This window comes from Pipistrellus kuhlii, unplaced genomic scaffold (genome assembly GCF_014108245.1).
Source record: "Pipistrellus kuhlii isolate mPipKuh1 unplaced genomic scaffold, mPipKuh1.p scaffold_m20_p_14, whole genome shotgun sequence".
NCBI lineage: Eukaryota > Metazoa > Chordata > Mammalia > Chiroptera > Vespertilionidae > Pipistrellus > Pipistrellus kuhlii.
The window spans coordinates 26046752-26065188 of NW_023425449.1; positions in this window are offsets into that span (position 1 = coordinate 26046752).

Genomic DNA, 18437 nt, shown 5'->3' on the forward strand with positions numbered 1-18437 from the left:
TTCACAGGCATGTGCAACGCTCACTGTCATGTGGGGACATTTTTTATTACCCCTCCCACCTAATATCCTTCATATCCTTCAGGCATCACCAAGTGCCTCTCCCCCCACTCCAGCAAATACTCATCTGTTTTCTGTCCATGCGTTTGCCTCGTCTGGACATTGCACATGCATGTAATCAATCAGACAATAATAGGTAAGCCTTTCTCTGCCTGGCTTGTCATCTTTCCAGACTTAGCCAGACATCAGTACTTCATCCTTTTTCATTGCTGCTACTGAGTATCCGGCTGTATGGATATAAAAAAAAAGCATTCACTAGAAGTGTTGGGTGTTTCTACTTTGGGCTATAATGAATAATGCGGCTATGTACCAGTGTGTATGTGGACATGTGTATTCATTTCTGTTGACCACACACTAGGAGTGGGATTTCTGGGTCACATGGTAACTCTGTCTAAAACAGTGGTCGGCAAACTCAGTCAGCAGAGCCAAATATCAACAGTACAACAACTGAAATTTCTTTTGAGAGTCACATTTTTAAAATTTAAACTACTTCTAACGCCACTTCTTCAACATAGACTCGCCCAGGCCGTGGTATTTTGTGGAAGAGCCACACTCAAGGGGCCAAAGAGCTGCGTTTGGCTCTCATGAGATGCAGTTTGCCGACTACGGGTCTAAACATTTGGAAAACAATTATTCTCCAAAGTGGCCACACCATTTTACAATTATTCTCCAAAGGGGCCACACCATTTTCCACCAGCTGTGTATAAGGGTTCCAGGTTCTTCACATCCTCGCTAACACTTGTTAATTATAGTTATCCTAGTGGGTGTGAGTGGTGTTTCCCTGTGGTTATAACCTGAGTGTCATCCCAGGACTGTTTACCTTTGAGGGATCCTTTAATAATGAACATTTAAATTGTGTAATAGCTGACACATCTCTAATATTGCTTCAGAGACCATGTTCTACAGGGTTTGGTTTTTTAAAAGCTTTTAAGGCAAATATGTATTTGAGCTCTCTAGTGTGGGAAAACAGGGGAGCCAAGAATAAAAGTTGGGGCTGGGTCTTACTGAACTTGGAAAAATGATAAGCATAATAGTGAGTGCCTATTAGCATTTCCTGGAATGAATTAAGGTGCTTGGGTACCCTGTGACTTGGATTGAGTCTCTTCCATGGGATCAGGTGCTGCACAGAATCTTCAACTGTAAAAATGTTACCGGTGGGATGCCCTCTGAGTCCCTACCTCTTGCTGGTGGAAGTGAGATTCTTGGGGTGCCATGGGAACAAGAATTTCCTGAGGCCCCCATGAGAGGGTGTGGTGTCATGGAAAGCTTGATTGATGATGTGAAATTAAGGAAGTTCCCCTTCAAGGTCCAATCTCCCTCCATCCCACCATGGAAAAGTCCAACCATATCTTGAGCAGACTGAGATCAAAGCCTCTGCCCAGAGCCTTCGCTCCACAAGAAAGCTCAGTCCAGCCCAGCATCTGGCCAGCTTAGCTTGTGTTCCCAGCTGCAGACCGTTGTGTGTGGGGTCCACATGGCATCTTGGGCCACCTGACTATGGAGGAAGTAAGGGCTAGTGTGGGTCACAGAGCCAGTGAGAAACAGGAGCAGGAGAGAGAGAACTCCTTTGTCTTGGGGTTATAACCAGGAGCTTAACCAATTAACATCTTAAGATTTCATGCTTGCAGTGGCTCTGCCCCTCTAGCCAGGTTAGACTGACAGACAAGCATCTTTCCTACATGACCCCAACTTCACTGCATATACACTCACTCCCTCATCCCCGCCCCACCAATCCAGAAGCAGGGAAGGGAGGGCTCTGAAGCTGCAGCTTCTTCCTGAAGCCACCCAGGTGATCCTGCTTACAATGTCCCGCCCTCCCTTTGCTCTCTTCCTGTTATCAATATCAACCAATTAGTTACAACAGTGATAGAAAGATGTTAGAGACTAGTTTAGCCCAATGCTCCCATAGGAAATTGTGACCTAATCAGGTAGCTGAGACAAATGCATGAGCAGGTACATGATAAAATAAGAATAAAATTTGCTAAGAAGTACAGCAATAACTTCCTACATGAGCAGTACTATAATACAGTGTTTCCCAAACTTTTGACATGTGTATCCCTTCTATAATTTTCGTAATGCTGAGTACCCCTCATACTCATGAGAACGTAGAATTAGGCTCAGCTAAGCACGGTGCAGTGCATATCCCCACCAAACTCTTCCCCTACCACACTTTGGGAAACACTGCAATAGATGCTGTTAGTTCAGAAGAGAGAAATCACTTTGGCTGGAATAGGGAAGGTGGGAAAACACCATGCAAGTTTTTCCTTTGAGTTAAAGGATGAGCCCTAATTGGTTTGGCTGGGTGGCTAGAGCATTGGCCTGCGGACTGAAAGGTCCCAGGTTCGATTCCGGTCAAGGACATGTACCTTGGTTGCAGGCACATCCCCAGTAGGGGGCGTGCAGGAGGCAGCTGAGATGTTTCTCATCGATGTTTCTAACTCTCTATCCCTCACCCTTCCTCTGTAAAAAAGTCAATAAAATATATTAAAAAAAAAAAAAATTAAAGGCTGATGTGATCCTGATAAGTAGCAAGTGACAAAGATCCTTCCTGGACCAAATTCTAGCCAGGACTCTTTGAGCCCTCTCCTCAAGTAAGCCTAAACCTGGCCCTATAAAAACCACAGATTCTCTCAAATGATTTCCTCCCCTCCCCTCACATTGAAAGACTTAGCTAACAGTTTCTAAGAGAGCAAGGCCTCATTCTTAGGATGACCATAGCCCACCTCAAAGTTCCTGCCTGAGGAAGCTCAAGGCTGTCCCCCAAATGTGCTATTTGTTCTTCCCACAGGAAGGCCCCTGACTTCTGCTTCTTAGAGTATTTACTACAAAGGGCTTGTGAGTTCTTTCTCTGTATCTTTGAGATGTATATGTATCTCCTGCAACTCAGGAGTTACATATACAAGCCTTTCCCATGGGCTGGAATGCCATTCCTTTGGAATGTAATCATGAGGCTTCTGTCTTCCAGTCTCTGTAAGAAGATAACTGCCAACGAGGAGACACAGACACAGCATTTGCTGTGATCAGGCCTTTGTCATTTTTCACTTCCCTGCTTTGCCTTTGACAGAAGAGGGGGACGAACTGGCCCAGAAGGATTTTCTCGAAGAGCTCAGACGATAGATGCTTCTGCTGTCACAGAGTCTGTGTTCACGGAGAATTAAGAGAAAACTGAGGTGGTAACTTTCTCATCCGCCCACCACCAAACCATCCAGCCTACTGGCATCTGTTCCCTTGCCTTCATTTCTGCGATTTTGAGGTATAATCACTCCTATCAGAGGCTAATTTCTTACTCAGAAACTTAGCCTTTGTGATTATCCGTTCTCTCTTCCCTTTTCTTGCTTTGTCTTTTTCTCCCTTACTATCAAATCATTTCCTTCTGAATATAAATATAGTTTCCAAAAAATGATCCCTTTATCCCACATCTTTCTCCAGCTCCCCATTCTTAGCAAAACTTCTTAAAACAGATGCCTACACATGCTGTCTCCATTTTCTCACCTTGCATTCTTTTCAATCCATTCCAATGGTACTTCTGTTTCCACCATGTCACTGCAAAGGTTCTTATCAAATCACAACATCTATTGGTTCATTGGTCACTTTCCTAGCTTAAATTTTTCTGAACTCTCAGCAGAATTCAGCATAGTTGACCACAGCAATCAACATAGCTCCTTGTTGAAAAACTTTCTCCCCCAATTACTTCCCAAGTCCCATTATGAAAGCACCCTCCGGTCCAGCATGCTGGGTGTGGAGTCTGCATGGCCTTGGGCCACACGGCTGCTTAAGGACACATGACTATGACAAGAAGACAAGTAAGTGCAGGTCATGGAGCAAGAGTGAAGCAAGAAAAAGGGAACTCTTTGGGGATTACTACCAGAAGCTGAACCAATTAACGCTTCAAGATTTCACATGCCTGCAGTGTCTCTACCCCCTGGCCAGTCCACTGTTCCCCAGGCTAGACTGACAGGCAAGCACCTTCCCCACATCATCCCAATTTCACTGCACATCTGTCCGTCTCCCTCTCTGTTCCATCCCTTCCCCCAGTGATCTATAGGGGATGGACTGGTGGTCCCCCCTTCCCCCCTTCCGAGCGTGAAACTTCCCAGGTGGCCATGCTTGTGATGTCTGGCCTTCACCTTGCTTTCCCCCCTTTATTTATATTAATAACTAACTAGTTATGATAACACCATGATTGAGATGGCGTCTGGGAGAGGAAGTGGGGTGAAATCTTCTGTTTAAGTGTGTATGCATTAAACTGAGTTGCAAACTTTCAAGACTTAGAATGTAGAGGCTACCACAGAAGACAAAAGGAAAAAAAAAAATCAGGATATATTGCAAAGGAAAAGATTTCCGAAGAGCCTGCGTGAAAGATTACTTTGAATTGTAGGTCCCTCAGGAAACAGAAGTTTTGGACAGAGCACTGAACTTCCAACAAGGCTTTTCCCAGCCTTAAGCCAATCTTACCTTGATCTTTAGTTGCTGAAAATTGCATTTGAGGAAATATTACCTACCTCAAAGGAAGGTGATTGCACATCCTAGGAGATACTGTAAGCTCTGGGAAAGACTTCATCTCCTCACACACCCCCACCCCAATTCTTGTCCTCATAAAAGTCAGAGCTTTGTTCTCTTGAAACAATTTTCATTCAGAGCTCTTTTGTAATCATAAACACATCCTTGAGCTCTCAGTGATGTTTCTATTTTCACTTTACAGACTAACTCTTAAAAACTTCAAAGAGTTTTGTACTCACTTTTTAAAAATTGCATTTGATTGCAGATGAGGATATTTATGCACCTCCCATTGGCTAGGTGTCAATCATTAGGTATCAATGTCTTCATTCTGTTATAAAATAAATATCTTTCATTGTTGCATATTCCTAAGTATGCTTAAGTTAATTTTTAAAATCTTATGAAGGCAGAGGCATTTAATTTTGTCCCTATGTATGAAGTGGTAGCATACATGTGTTTCGCCTAGAAAAAAAGGGACAACCATCTTTCTCTTTTATTTCACACCTTCCTTCCATTATGGCTTTAAGCTTCCTGTTCTCTCCCTAAAATGTGTTTTATACCTTTCTCCCACCATTTCACGCTGATGAAATTCTACCCTAATTTTGTTTAATTGGAGAGAAAGAGAGAGAAGAGAGAGAGAGAGAGAGAGAGAGACAGAGAGAGAGACAGAGAGAGAGAGAGAGAGAGAGAAAGAGAGGGAGAGAGAAACATTGATCATACTCCTGCCCCAACAGGGATTGAATCTGCAACCTGGGTATGTGCCTTGACCAGTAATTGAACCAGCCTCTTTCTGGTTTATGGGACAACATTCCAACCAATTGAGCCATACCACCAGACAGGCCTACCTGTACTTTAAAATTGCCACTCAAGACTTTGAAGTCTTCCCGGATGCACTTAGGTGGAATTCATCTCACATTCATTCACTCAGTACGTGTTTCCTTTACACCAGTACATTCCTTCACTCAGTACGTGTTTCCTTTACACCAGTATGTCAGGCATCATGGTGGGTAGTTTCTTCACAAAGCTCACGGTTAGTGGGGATTTTAAGTGATCTCATTCTACCTGAAATGATTAGGGTCTGTGGCCACATTTGTTGGAAATTCCTTGGGAACAGGAACAGCGACTTGTTGGTCTTAATACCAACACTACCTCTCACCACTGTTTATGTTGCACTTTCTTTTGTCACCACTGTGCCTATTAGGATTTGTTGCACTGTAAGCAACAGAAAACTCAGTTCCTTTTTCTCGCTGGCATTTGTTTGAACAGCTCAGTAGTATGCTATGGCTTTCTCTTAGTCTTGTAGCCAATGGTCATAAGAATACTGTTTCATCACTGTGATTGTGCCTGGTCTCTGTGAGGAAATAAGGAAAAAAGAGTCAGCCTTGTTGGTCCCTTTTACCAGGCAACCAAAAGCACTCAAAGAAACACATTCCAGACTCCCACTACATCTCATTGCCAGAACTGTTAATATAAGCAAGTCCGTAGCAGCGGTGGAAGCTAAGAAAACAAGTATTTAAATCTTGCAGGCAGGATAGTGGAAAGCAGCCATGCAGGAGGAGGTAGGTAATGGTGTGTACCCATTACTAAAATAAAAATTAGCCAAGGATTCTACATGGATAGTTCTTAAGGTCACTTTAAAAAAAAGTAATTCTTTATTGTTGAAAGTTTTACATATGTCCCCTTTGTTCCCCATTGACCGTCCTCCGGGCTCCCTCCCTCCAGGCCTTCAGCACCCTATTGTCCATTTCCATGGGTTATGCATATAAGCGGTCTTTAGTTGATTACTTCCTACCCAAACACCCTGATAGGAATCTCTTTCACTGCCCGCGTGTAAAGTGTTCCAATTCAGGGTTCGGGTTCTGGAGAAGGGCCACACACAAATGAAAGGACTTGAGACTTGAAGAAATTCAATTTGGCGATATGGGGGGCCAGGCGGTAGTCCAACTCTAGTGGGAGAACTACTCCCTGTTCTGGCCCCCGCCATCCCCTTTTATTAAGGCTTTGGGAAAAAAATCTTAGGCAACATAAACAGAAATTTACATGTAGCCCTTAAGCAGGAAATAACAGAAACTTACACAGAACAAACAAGGTGGAGGCTGCTTCAGCTAACAATGTCTCAACTAAAGGGTGAATGGTTAAATCAATTAAGGTTGTTGACCAGCCTTCCTGGCTTCCTGTCAACATCTCTTTTTAGTGAAACTGATTTGTTTTCCAGCACACCCTTCCTCTGTGATGCTGCACTCTGTCCTGTGCTTCCATGTCTCTGGATCTACGCCATTCATCTGTTTATTTTGTTACTTAGATTCCACATGAGTGTGGTCATGTGACACTTGTTTTTCTCTGACTTGTTTCACTTAGCATGATACTCTCTAGGTCCCTCCATGCTGTCTCAAATGGTAAGAGATTCTTCTTTTTTACTGCTGCAGAGTATTTCATGGTATAAATGTACCACAGCTTTTTTATCCACTCATCGACTGATGGGCACTTGGGCTGTTTCCAGATCTTAACTATTGTAAATTGCTATGAACACAGGGGTGCATACATTCTTTCTGATTGGTGCTTCAGGTTTCTTAGGATATATTCCTAGAAGTGGGATCACTGGGTAGGAAGGTCACTTTTTGAGATTATTACTTTCTTCTTTATTTTTCTTTAATAAATATTTTGGCTGTCTATTCTATGCCAGGAAATGTTCTAGATGCTAAAGACACAATTGTGAAGAAAAGAAAGACTAGCCCTATGGAACTTAGATTCTCGTGATCTTAACAGATTTAAAAAGCAAATAATAAGTACCAGGCAAAGATAAGTACCATGAATAAAAATGGAGTAGAGTGAAGGATAGAACATGAAAAAAATAGATAGTTTAGGTATGTTGCCATCAGAAAGTAGTATAGATTAGATTGGAAGGTGATTAATCTTTGAGCTGGTAAATGAATGAATCTGGAGACCTGAATGGGAAAAGGCATTCCAAATGGAAGGATTAAAATATCTCAGTTCTAAGGACAGTTCTAGTTATCTACATGATTGCTAAAATTTTTGATTGTTGTGATAAACTGATTTACATATGAATCACTTTAACACAAATGAAATTTTATTACCCTATCAATAAAAAAATACAAAAGTATGAAAGACACTTTTGTCCTTTGCTACAAGAGAAAAATGGTACTTTATTAAAAGAAAAGTTAGAAGGAAAATGAATGGAAATTGATACAAGAAGGTAAGAATTTTGGAGCTATTCTAAAATAGCCTCTAAGAAACTTGGTGATAAATAGGACTGTCGACCATGGAAAGACTAAAATTTCCAACTTGGCCAAAGGATATTTGAAACAAGAAGAGTAATTTGTCAGCTAAAATAAAACCTCAAGTTTAAAGATATTCTTTAATTCTGTAGTTTTTATAAAGTATATAGTCAATGTAAATAACCAGAGAAAACATATTTTTCACCCATGTAATTTGTCAGCTGCGTGTCGCGAACCAGCTGGGTCATGGCCATGGCCATGGCCATGGTGACAAACAGCAGCTCTTGCACTGACAATTTGTAATGTGGAGAGTTCACATATGGGGAACGGAGAATTTGTTTTATGTAATTTAATTTTCCTTTCCTACCCAGCAGGGAAATAGTCTGAGATATTTTCCGGAGAAAATGATCCACGGATTATGATTCTAGAGGTACAGTATTTTAATGCTAGTTAATTGAGCCAATGATTCCCTCAACACTCAGGCTCCAATAGCTGCACACAGAATGCTAAATGGGCCGTAACAGCACTGGCCCGGAAGGGCTGTTGAAGTACTCCATTGCTGCACACCGTTCTGCACGATGATAATGACTCAACGGTGATCCAGATGGATGATGATGGCTAGAACTTACTGATGTTGCTGTACCACTGGCCATTTGTTTTACTGCTCATTCACTTAAGTCCTGTCACAGCTTGTCTAGTGTCTCATAAATTACTCATTTAAAAAAAAAATATATATATATATATAAAAGTTGTTTTTTTTAAATTGGATTAAGGGGTCTATTCTCTCTGAGAGGCTATAGATGAAAAAAAAAAAAGATTTATAAAGATTGCATTGTAACCACCGTTGTAGTGTTGGCTTCAAGTTAATTTTAGGACACAAGTGTAGACAATTGTGGTTTTGGGTAACAAATATTCCTTGCCTCTTTTTCATACTAATTTTCTTGAGAACTATCGTATTGCCCATTGACTTGAATCTGGTAGAACATTCTGTTAGTTGAATGTTCTTGCCTCACCAAGCTAATGACTTGGCACATAACCCAAGCTTGATGAGCCTTCCATGAAATTTAGATCTTGAGTAGTGTCAGAGACTGAGGATGGCTGAATTGATGTATTTTAGTGACACTAACCAGAGGAAAGCTGTTCTTGCTGCCACTTCATTCCTGCTGCTCTTGTTCACTAGTCCCTGGAGTGACCTGAATTACAGCCCATAAAAACCCTGCTCTCCAGCCTGCCCATTGATTCTCTGTACTCTTCATATCTTTCTAGAAAACTTCCTTTTTGCCTAAGGAAATCAGAACCTAAACATCTAGTTTTTGGCTTGCAACCAAAGAATCCCTATATTAACAAGTGTCCATACATGAGTTACTACTATTTAAACATGCTAAAAGGATTTGTAATTCCATGCCACCTAAAGAATATTAACCTTAGCCATTTGCAAGAGAGTTGGTATAAATACCCTAAACCATCACTTTAAAAAAAACCCTCAAGTATCCATGAGAACAAAGGACTTAATTCAAGAATCACTTGTAGAATACTTACTCTGTGCCATGTATTCTGCTAAACCCTACACCAGACATGAGAAATGTGAGGATAAGAATAAAATGTCTGCTTGTCTCCAAAGAATGTATACTCTAGCAGAGTAAGTAAACATACACCATTAAATAAAACCACCTTAGTAAGTATGACAATAGAGGTATGAACAAAGGGCTCTGAGGGTCCAGAGGGAGCAACAATTTCCTCAGTAACCAGCCCCCTCCCCCACCGACCTGGTTGCCCCACGTAGCCTGCTTGTTCAGTCATTTGCTTGTTCAGTCATTTGGTAGGCCTTAAAAGAAATTGGATTTCTTTAGCTAGTGAGGGAAAGGAACATACCTCAGACAGAGGGCCACCGAGGAAGATTAAAAAGACAGATCATAAAAGGTCCTGGCCTGTTTGGGGAACAGCGAGAAGTTTGTGATAGTTTGAGTGCAGAATACAGGAGGCATGAAGGTGAGAGCAGGGCATGTGAGCATTGATGCAGGCATGAGGATGAGTTTAGGTTGGATGCAATTGGTTATGGAGAGACTGGACACAGTTTTGGATTGGAAAACAGAACCAAGTGAATGATCCATCCTATATTCTAAGAAGATAACCCACGGAAAATGAAGGCTGGAATGAAAGGAGACAAAATCACTACAGAATGTACTGGAGTAGATGATGATATTACTAAATAAGATAAAAAACACAGGATGATGTGCAAATTTATGGGAAGGATATAAGGATTCAGTTTAGGACAGGATCATATGATTAGCCACAGCCAACTCCTGAGCTACTAGAACCTGGAACGCAAAGGAAAGGAGCGAGTTAGGGGGACCCAACTCTCCTGGGAAGCAGCTAGGAGACAGAGAGATGGCTCTACAGACACTCTCATCCATCTCCAATGTGATGTGTGGTTTGTGGCAGTAGGGCCTTGTTTTCACTGCCACTCGTAGGACAGTGCCCTATGTGTAGTAGGCAGAGAGTTGACATTTGTTTAGTGACTAGGTTGCCCAGGTCTTGAATCCCTTGTTTTTTTCCTCCTCTTTCTTTAGGCTGGCTGCAGATAATTCTAATTCACATCGGCAGACACACACTCTCTCTTTTTATTAATGTTGGTAATATCTCAGTTTCTTGATTTTAAATTTTAATAGAGTTAAATTTGAGCAGTTGCGAATTATGTAATTACTTTCATTTTTCTTCCATTATTGTTATTAATTGATACTAATTAATAGGGGTGGGCAGTTATTGGGCCCTACTGGGCTCAGCTCATTGGTGTGAGTTATCTGGGTAAAGAATAAATGTGAAGGCCACATTCCATCTACAGGCAGATGGTGGGTTCTGAGAACCAGAGTAAAACACTGTTTTGTGCAGCTGTATCTCCAGCAGCTTGGTCTTTGTTTCTTTATTTGTAAATAGACTATTTTCTTAGAAAATTGACACATATATATCTTCCTGCTCCTTAAGCTTTCCACTGTGAAAATTAAGCCATCAAGAGTCCAGTATCAGGAAAATGGTTTTTGTTTTCATCAGCATTTTATCATCCAACAGATGCTAGAAGGCAACATTCTTTGATTGATATAATTTCCAAAGGTTTCATCATTAGTGACTAAAAAGTCACACCATCTATATTGTTAGTGATACCCCTCATTCCATTCATCAGAATTACCTGCTTTTACAGTAAACAATGTGAGTAAATATATATAACTAGAGGCCCAGCGCACAAAATCATGTACAGATTGGGTCGAGAGGCCTAGCTTGTGATCAGGGACATCTTTTGCCTGCTCACCAGTCCCCAGTCCTGCCCTGCCACCACCTACTCCAGTTCCTCATGGTTCCCCATTGGCCATCAGTGATCAGAACCTGCAGGCTGTGGGGAGGGACCACATAGCGACTGGTTGATCAGTCGTTCAATGCCTTTACGGTCACTGGCCTTTTATTATATAGGATGAGAATATTTCAAACTTTGGAGTTTTACAGGAATTATTTTTGAGTAAACATATCTTGACATTTGTAGATGAGAGCATCAAAAGTCTATATACAGAGGACCAAGTTCTGAACAGCCACATTCACCTTGAATTCACTTATCAATTGATTCAAACATTCATTGTGAATGTGTTAGGGGCAGAAATAGAATATTGGGGACTAGTTATTAGTAATAAGACATAAAATAAGAACTATTAATCATGTTCTGTTAACTGCTTGTTTTGTTCTGATTAAAGAAAGCACATTCTGACCTGCCTGGGAGTTATACACCGGGGACCTGGCAATCAAATGTGGACTTGGGGGTCAGCGTTGGAATGTGGCCCATCCCCATTCAAGAACTGCCTGTTGTCACGGAAAAATTAACAACCTTGTTGCCCAAACAATGGAGTCTTCTTTTAGCTCCCCCTGCCCCCAGTCTACCTTGTTTACTTTCCCATGTCTGTGATTCCTGCTTCCCCATGTAATCTTTGCCCTACCCAGTATAAACAGTTGGCTTTCGGGGTGGGGGGTGGGGGTTGAGGGGGGCTGTAGAGCGGATTTTTGTGGATGACCTGCTGCTTTCCCATACTGCCGGCAGTCTTGGAATAAATGCTCACAAATGCTTGTGGCTGTGCAAAGGGTCTTCTGTATTCATCTCTCCTGGGCAATGGAAACCTTAGATGGGCTTCAGTTCATGCTTGAGAAATGCTGTGACTGTATTTTTCATTTACCATTTCTTTTCCACGTTCACCATGGCCTGGTGAGGAAGGCATTTCTAGCCTTATTTTACAAATGCATTAACCAAAGTTAGGAGGCTAAATAATTTCCCCAAGTCACACTGCTGGGAAATGGCCAAGCTGCCATTTTAATATGGGCTTGACTACAAAACTCTGGCTTTCTCCACTGCCTCATAGGCATCCATTGCTCTGCAGAGTTTTCAGAAGCATGGACAACACTGGAAAGAAAGACAGTTACAGGCTGAATGGTGTCCCCCTCTCAAATTCATATGTTGAAAGTCGAACCCTGGATATTTCAGAATGTGACCATATTTGGAGATGGTAATTAAGTTAAAATCAGGTCATTAGGATAAGCTTTTAAAAATATACACTGAGTGGCCAGATTATTATGATCTCTGAATGCATAATAATCTGGTCACTCTGTGTGTGTGTGTGTGTGTGTGTGTGTGTGTGTGTGTATCTAAACTAATAAAAGAGAAACATGCAAATTAACCATCACTCCACTACACCCACCAGACAATCAGAGTGAGTATGCAAATTAACCCAACAAAAATGGTGGTTGATTTGCATAGAAGGAAGAGGGAGAGAAAGTGGAAATTGAGGCAGCCATGATGGTGGGAGGGAAAGCACAGGAGAGGGGGTGGGGGGGCGGCAGCAGGGGCAGGAGGAAAAAAACAGGGTGGGGGGCAGAAGTGGCAGGAGGAAAGGGAAAATGCATGGTGGTGCAAGAGGGAAGCTTGCCAGAAGCCCTTTTCTTTCAGGAATCTTCCTGCAACGGGCCTTTAGTGTGTGTGTGTGTGTGTGTGTGTGTGTGTGTGTGTGTGTGTATACACACACACACACACTCATGCACCAGGCGTGCTCGCTCGCGCCCTCTCTCTCTCTCTCTCTCTCTCTCTCTCTCTCTATATATATATATATATATATATATATATATATATATATATCTCCATACATGGGACATGGGCGGTTGGCTGGCCTGCCTGCTGGTCAAACTCCTGGTCGAGGGGACAATTTGCATATTAGCCTTTTATTATATAGGCTATACACTGAGTGACCAGATTATTATGTGTTCAGAGATCATAACAAACTGGCCACTCAGTGTATATATTTTTTATTGATTTCAGAGAGGAAGGGAAAGGGAGAGAGAGAGAAACATTCTTGATGAGAGAGAATCATTAATTTGTTGCCTCATGTAACCTGAGTATGTGCCCTGACTAGGAATCAAACCATGACCTGGTTCATAGGTTGATGTTCAGCCCGGCTGGGCAGGGTGAGCTTTATAAGAAGAAGTGTCCTTATAAAAGGCCATTCGGACACAGACATATAGATATGGAAACAGGGGAAGGCAGCCATCTATAAGCATAAGCGAGAGGCCTCAGAAGACTCCACCCCTGCGGATACTTTGATTTTGAACTTTTAGCCTCCAGAAGTGTGGGAAAATAACTTTCTGTTGGTTAAGCTACCCAGTTTGTGGTGCTTTGTTATAGCAGCCCTAGTGAACAAATTCAGGAAGTTTGTTGTCACTGTGTGCTTCTTTGCTGTTACTTTATAATTATTCTCTTTTCACAGATGCTCATGGTCCTGGCAGATTTCCAATAAAATATTGCACTGGCTACAGACAGTGCTCTGTACCTTGGCCTTCCCCCCGTGATTAAAAATCACCAACATAACCCTCAACACCTTGCCTTCCTATCATAGGATGATGTATAGTAAAGGATCATGTATGTCCTTTAATCAACATTAGCCAAGCAAATTGAGGTAAAGCCTTAACTCAGTGAAGGACGTTAAGAATATTAAGACATAATTAAGGCTCTTAAGTTGGGATGTATGTCTTAAGCATTTCAGGGACAGAGGTTAATCAGAAGAGAGGTTTCTGATGAAGGGAAACTTTGGGCATCTTTCGAATCATCCTCTGGAGTTCATGCCTAGGGCTGACTGAAAGGAATGGTTTGGCAGACGGAGGGGATGAATTTAGTCTCCGTAAATTTGCTCTCATTTACAATCTCCTGGCTTGTTTGACTTCACTAATTGAATCAATATTTCTTGTATATTCTTTCCTCTTATAAAAAAAACAAACACAAAAATATAGTACTAACCTAATGCCTTTAGGCACTTGTATTTTGTCTTCTGAAGACTTTTTAGTGTTATAATTCCCTCAGCCACTCTGTAATTCTTTATTAAGTTTTAATGTGGTTTAAACTCTCCATCTGTAGACAATATTATATTTCCCCCTCTTTGCCAGCAGGTCTAGTATTTCCCAGTAGTCTGTTTTAGAGCTCCTTCTGGTGGTTTAAAGCTATTATGGCACATCCATCTGTAGCATCTGCATCCATTTCATCTCGCGGTGATTGCTAAAAACCTGATCATCAAAACAAAAATAATAGAAGCTATGTTTGCAATGGAATGCAACAACATGGATGCCCAACTTTACAAATTAAGAATAATTACTCAGATTGTGACGGTCAGGAAAAGGACAGGAGAGTTTGGGAGGCAGGTTACCACTGTAGTAAATGGTCATTCTTCCTCCTGTAACTATAAAACATATTCTAAAGGATGCAGTTTATATTCCTATTGTTTGCTAATGTTGGCTACATTTTCGGAATATTTTAGCTCATGTTAATGTCACTTTTGAGAACAGGCATATTGGAGTGGGGCAATATGACTAATTATTAGCTCCTTTCAGGACTTTTTATTATTTGGTGATGAAACATTAGTAGAAAGAGCTCAGTGACTTGCGGTCTTAATTGCTCATTCACAATTGTCTTTTATTGGGGTGAAAACACATGATGTGGAATTTACCATCTTAACCACTTGCAGGTGTGCAGTTTCTGTACATTTCTGTATCTTTTCCTTTGCATCTTTTCGTCCCTGTCCTCTCATGTCCTTCTCTTTGGCATTTCATCCTATCTATCTAATAAAGAGGGAATATACAAATTGACCATTGCACAATAACAAGATGGTTGCACCCATAGCAGAGGCCAAGTATCAGTAACCAGCCTTAACGAGCATTCAGCAGGGACATGAGGCTGTGTAGTGCTGGGCCTGGGCAGGGGACCCGAGGCTGCACCCTAACCCTCCCAGTGGGGCTTGACAAAGGACCTCAGGCTGTACCCCCTGCCCTGGCAAGAGGCCGAGGGGTATCAGGCCACACCCCCTATCCCCGCAGAGCTTGATGGGGGACCTCAGGTCACACTCCCAACCCCAGTGCTGGGCCTGGGACCTGAGGCCACACCCTCTGCCTATCAGGGCTTGACAGGGACCTCAAGGCATGCTCCCTGCATCCCTGGGCCTGAGGGCCTGAGGTCATGCCCCCCACCAGGTGGGGCTTGAAATAGGTGGAGCCGGCCAGATCTGGGTCTCATAAAATTTAAAGGTGCATGTAGGTGGGCAGGAACTTGACTCTGGTTCTCGTGGTACACCTCAGACTCTGACAGAAGGAAGATTTTCATATACATTTTACTCATTTTCTTTCATCTCTGACACTTCTATTATAGAAAAGGGCAAATAGCAATATTAAATTATTTCCTCTAATTAATTCCCTTTTAATGTGCACGAATTTCATGCACTGGGTCATGAGTACAAACTATAAAGTAAAACTCAAGTACTGATATTAAAATGAAATAAAACATGTAAGGATTACAACTGGGCTACATCATGATGTGGCCAGAAAACCATGTGAAAAAATAAAAACAAACAAATAAAAAAAACAACAATAAAAACCAAACCTAGATGTTTTTCAAAATGAGTGTTTTCCTTTTCAAAGTTATAACATTGGGAAGTTAAAAACTTCAGATTTTTATCTATTGATAAAACTAGAGGCCCAATGCATGAAATTCATAAAGGAGTAGTCCTTCCCAGCCCCAGCTGCTCGGCCCTCACAGCCCCGATTTTTAAAAATACTTAAAAAGTGAAAAATAAATAAAATTGTGTTTTTCACTTCAGAGAATATAGAATTTTGGTTATATTTTCACTGTCACTAAATAGTCCATCTTCAGAAGTAGATTTGATTTTTTGAGACTGGCAGAGGAGAAATGGTTAATAACATAGATAATCAAGCTAAGTCATACTTAGGTCAAAAATAAAACTGAACTATTAGTTCATGAAGTGTTTCTTTCTATATAATCTGTAAATAGATTTTTCTGGACAATTCCAAAAGAAGATGTTAAAAAAAATATCTTGGGAAATAGCAGGGTTTTTGAAATAAATAGAAAAAAGTGTGTAAGTTATTTAGAAATCACAAAGCATTTCAACTTATATTTTCTCATCTGATCATGTCAAATTAGAAAAGAAGATAAAATAGATATTATTGTTAATGACTATTGTCCTCAACATGCAGATGAGAAGATGCGGACTTGGGGAAGTAACATGTCTTCCTCCAAGTACCTTAGTGGTTTAATGTGGGAGTGATACATTCAGGTGTATGATAGAGCATCAATCCTATGGTCTCTCAACTTCACCCCCACCATCTAGTGACTACCTACTCAGGGAGGCATTCTTTGAGCTATAGCTTGTAGTATTTTTATTCTTTAATAAAAATTAAATACCTCCTCATCACAAACCTATTTATTTTGTAAAATTCAAAAACTATGTGCTAGAGGAGAAAAAAAAAAAAGATGAAGAATTTTTCTCCAAAATTGTTAAGTTAGTTGGTAATACAATTTTGTTTTTCTTCATAAAACAATAAACATGTATGTATTAACAATCAAAAAAAGTGTTATTTGTAAAATTGATTCTAAAAACTAATTGCTGAGTTTGCAATTTCCTTCCTTTTTTATTCAGATTTTATTTATTTTTTTATAGCAGTTTTAGGTTCACATTAAAACTGAGGAGAAGGTACAGATATTTCTCATATATTCCTTGACCTCACATATACATATATAACCTCCTTCATCATCAACATCTCACTCCACAGTGGTATATTTGTTATAATTGATGGTCCTACATCGATGCATCATAATCACCCAAATTTTATATTATGTTTCACTCTTGGTGCACATTCTATAGGTTTGGACAAATGTATGATGGCATATGTCCATCATTATGGCATCATGCAGAATAATTTTACTGTCCCCTCACCCGCATATCTTCTGTGCTTTGCCTACTCCTCTCCCTCACTCCTCCCAACCCTGGAAACCCCTGAAAGTTTTATTGTCTCCACAGTTTTGCCTTTTCTAGGGTGTCAAATGGTTGGAATCATACAGTTTGTGGTCTTTACTTAGTAATATACATTTAAGTTCCTTCCATATATTTCATGGCTACATAGGTCATTTTCTTTTAGTGCTGAATAATATTCTATTGTGTAGATGTTCATAGTTTATTTATCCATTCAACTAGTGAAGGGCATCTTGGTTGCTTCTAAGTTTTGGCAACTATAAATAAAGCTGCTGTAAACATCTGTGTACAGGCTTTTGTGTGAACATGACTTTTTCAACTCCCGAGGGTAAACACCAAGAAGAGTGATTGCTGGACCATATGTTAAGCATATGTTTAGTTTTTTTTAAGAAACAGCCAAACTGTCTTCCAAAGTGGTTCTACTACTTTGCATTCCCCAAAGCAATGAATGAGAGTTCCTGTTGTTACAAATCCTCATTAGCATTGGGTGTTGTCAGTGTTCCAGATTTGTCTATTCTCATAGGTATGTAGTTTTCTTTCATTGTTGTTTTAATTTGCATTTCTCTGAACTTGCAGTTTCTTCAAAGAAAGCTTTAGAATATTAGAATTGAGCTTTTGATTGAAGACCTACAAAGGAGTTTTTTTGGTTATAAGTTCCTGAAAATGTATATAAAGAAACGATTTTAAACTTCTTATTGACTAAGAGCATATTTAGTGGGATTGGACTTTTAGTATTCTTTAATTCATTTAAAAACCCTTTTGAAGGCCTGGGCATAGGTAATCTCTGACCATTTTCCAATGCAGTGACAGCAATTATCTAAATTGCTTAGTGTGCCGAAACCGGTTTGGCTCAGCGGATAGAGCCTCTGCCTGCGGACTGAAAGGTCCCAGGTTCGATTCCGGTCAAGGGCATGTACCTTGGTTGCGGGCACATCCCCATTAGGGAGTGTGCAAGAGGCAGCTGATTGATGATTCTCTCTCATCGATGTTTCTAACTCTCTATCCCTCTTTCTTTCTCTCTGTAAAAAATCAATAGAATATATTTTAAAAAAATAAACAAAAACCCTTTTGAAACTCTAATGAAAATAGTGAACTCTCTCACAGGAAAACATATGTGATCTAAAAAAAATGTGCCTATAGTTTCAGAGAATTTGTGGGGGTATCTAATACCATCCATGGGCCATGCATTGCCTAATTCCTGCCTTCCCCTGCTCTGGGATTTCTGTCAAGTACAAAAGTTTATTTTTTCATGTGTTAGAATTATAACACCATTGTAATAGGTGGAAGTAAGTTAATAAAACTTCTCTATGAACCA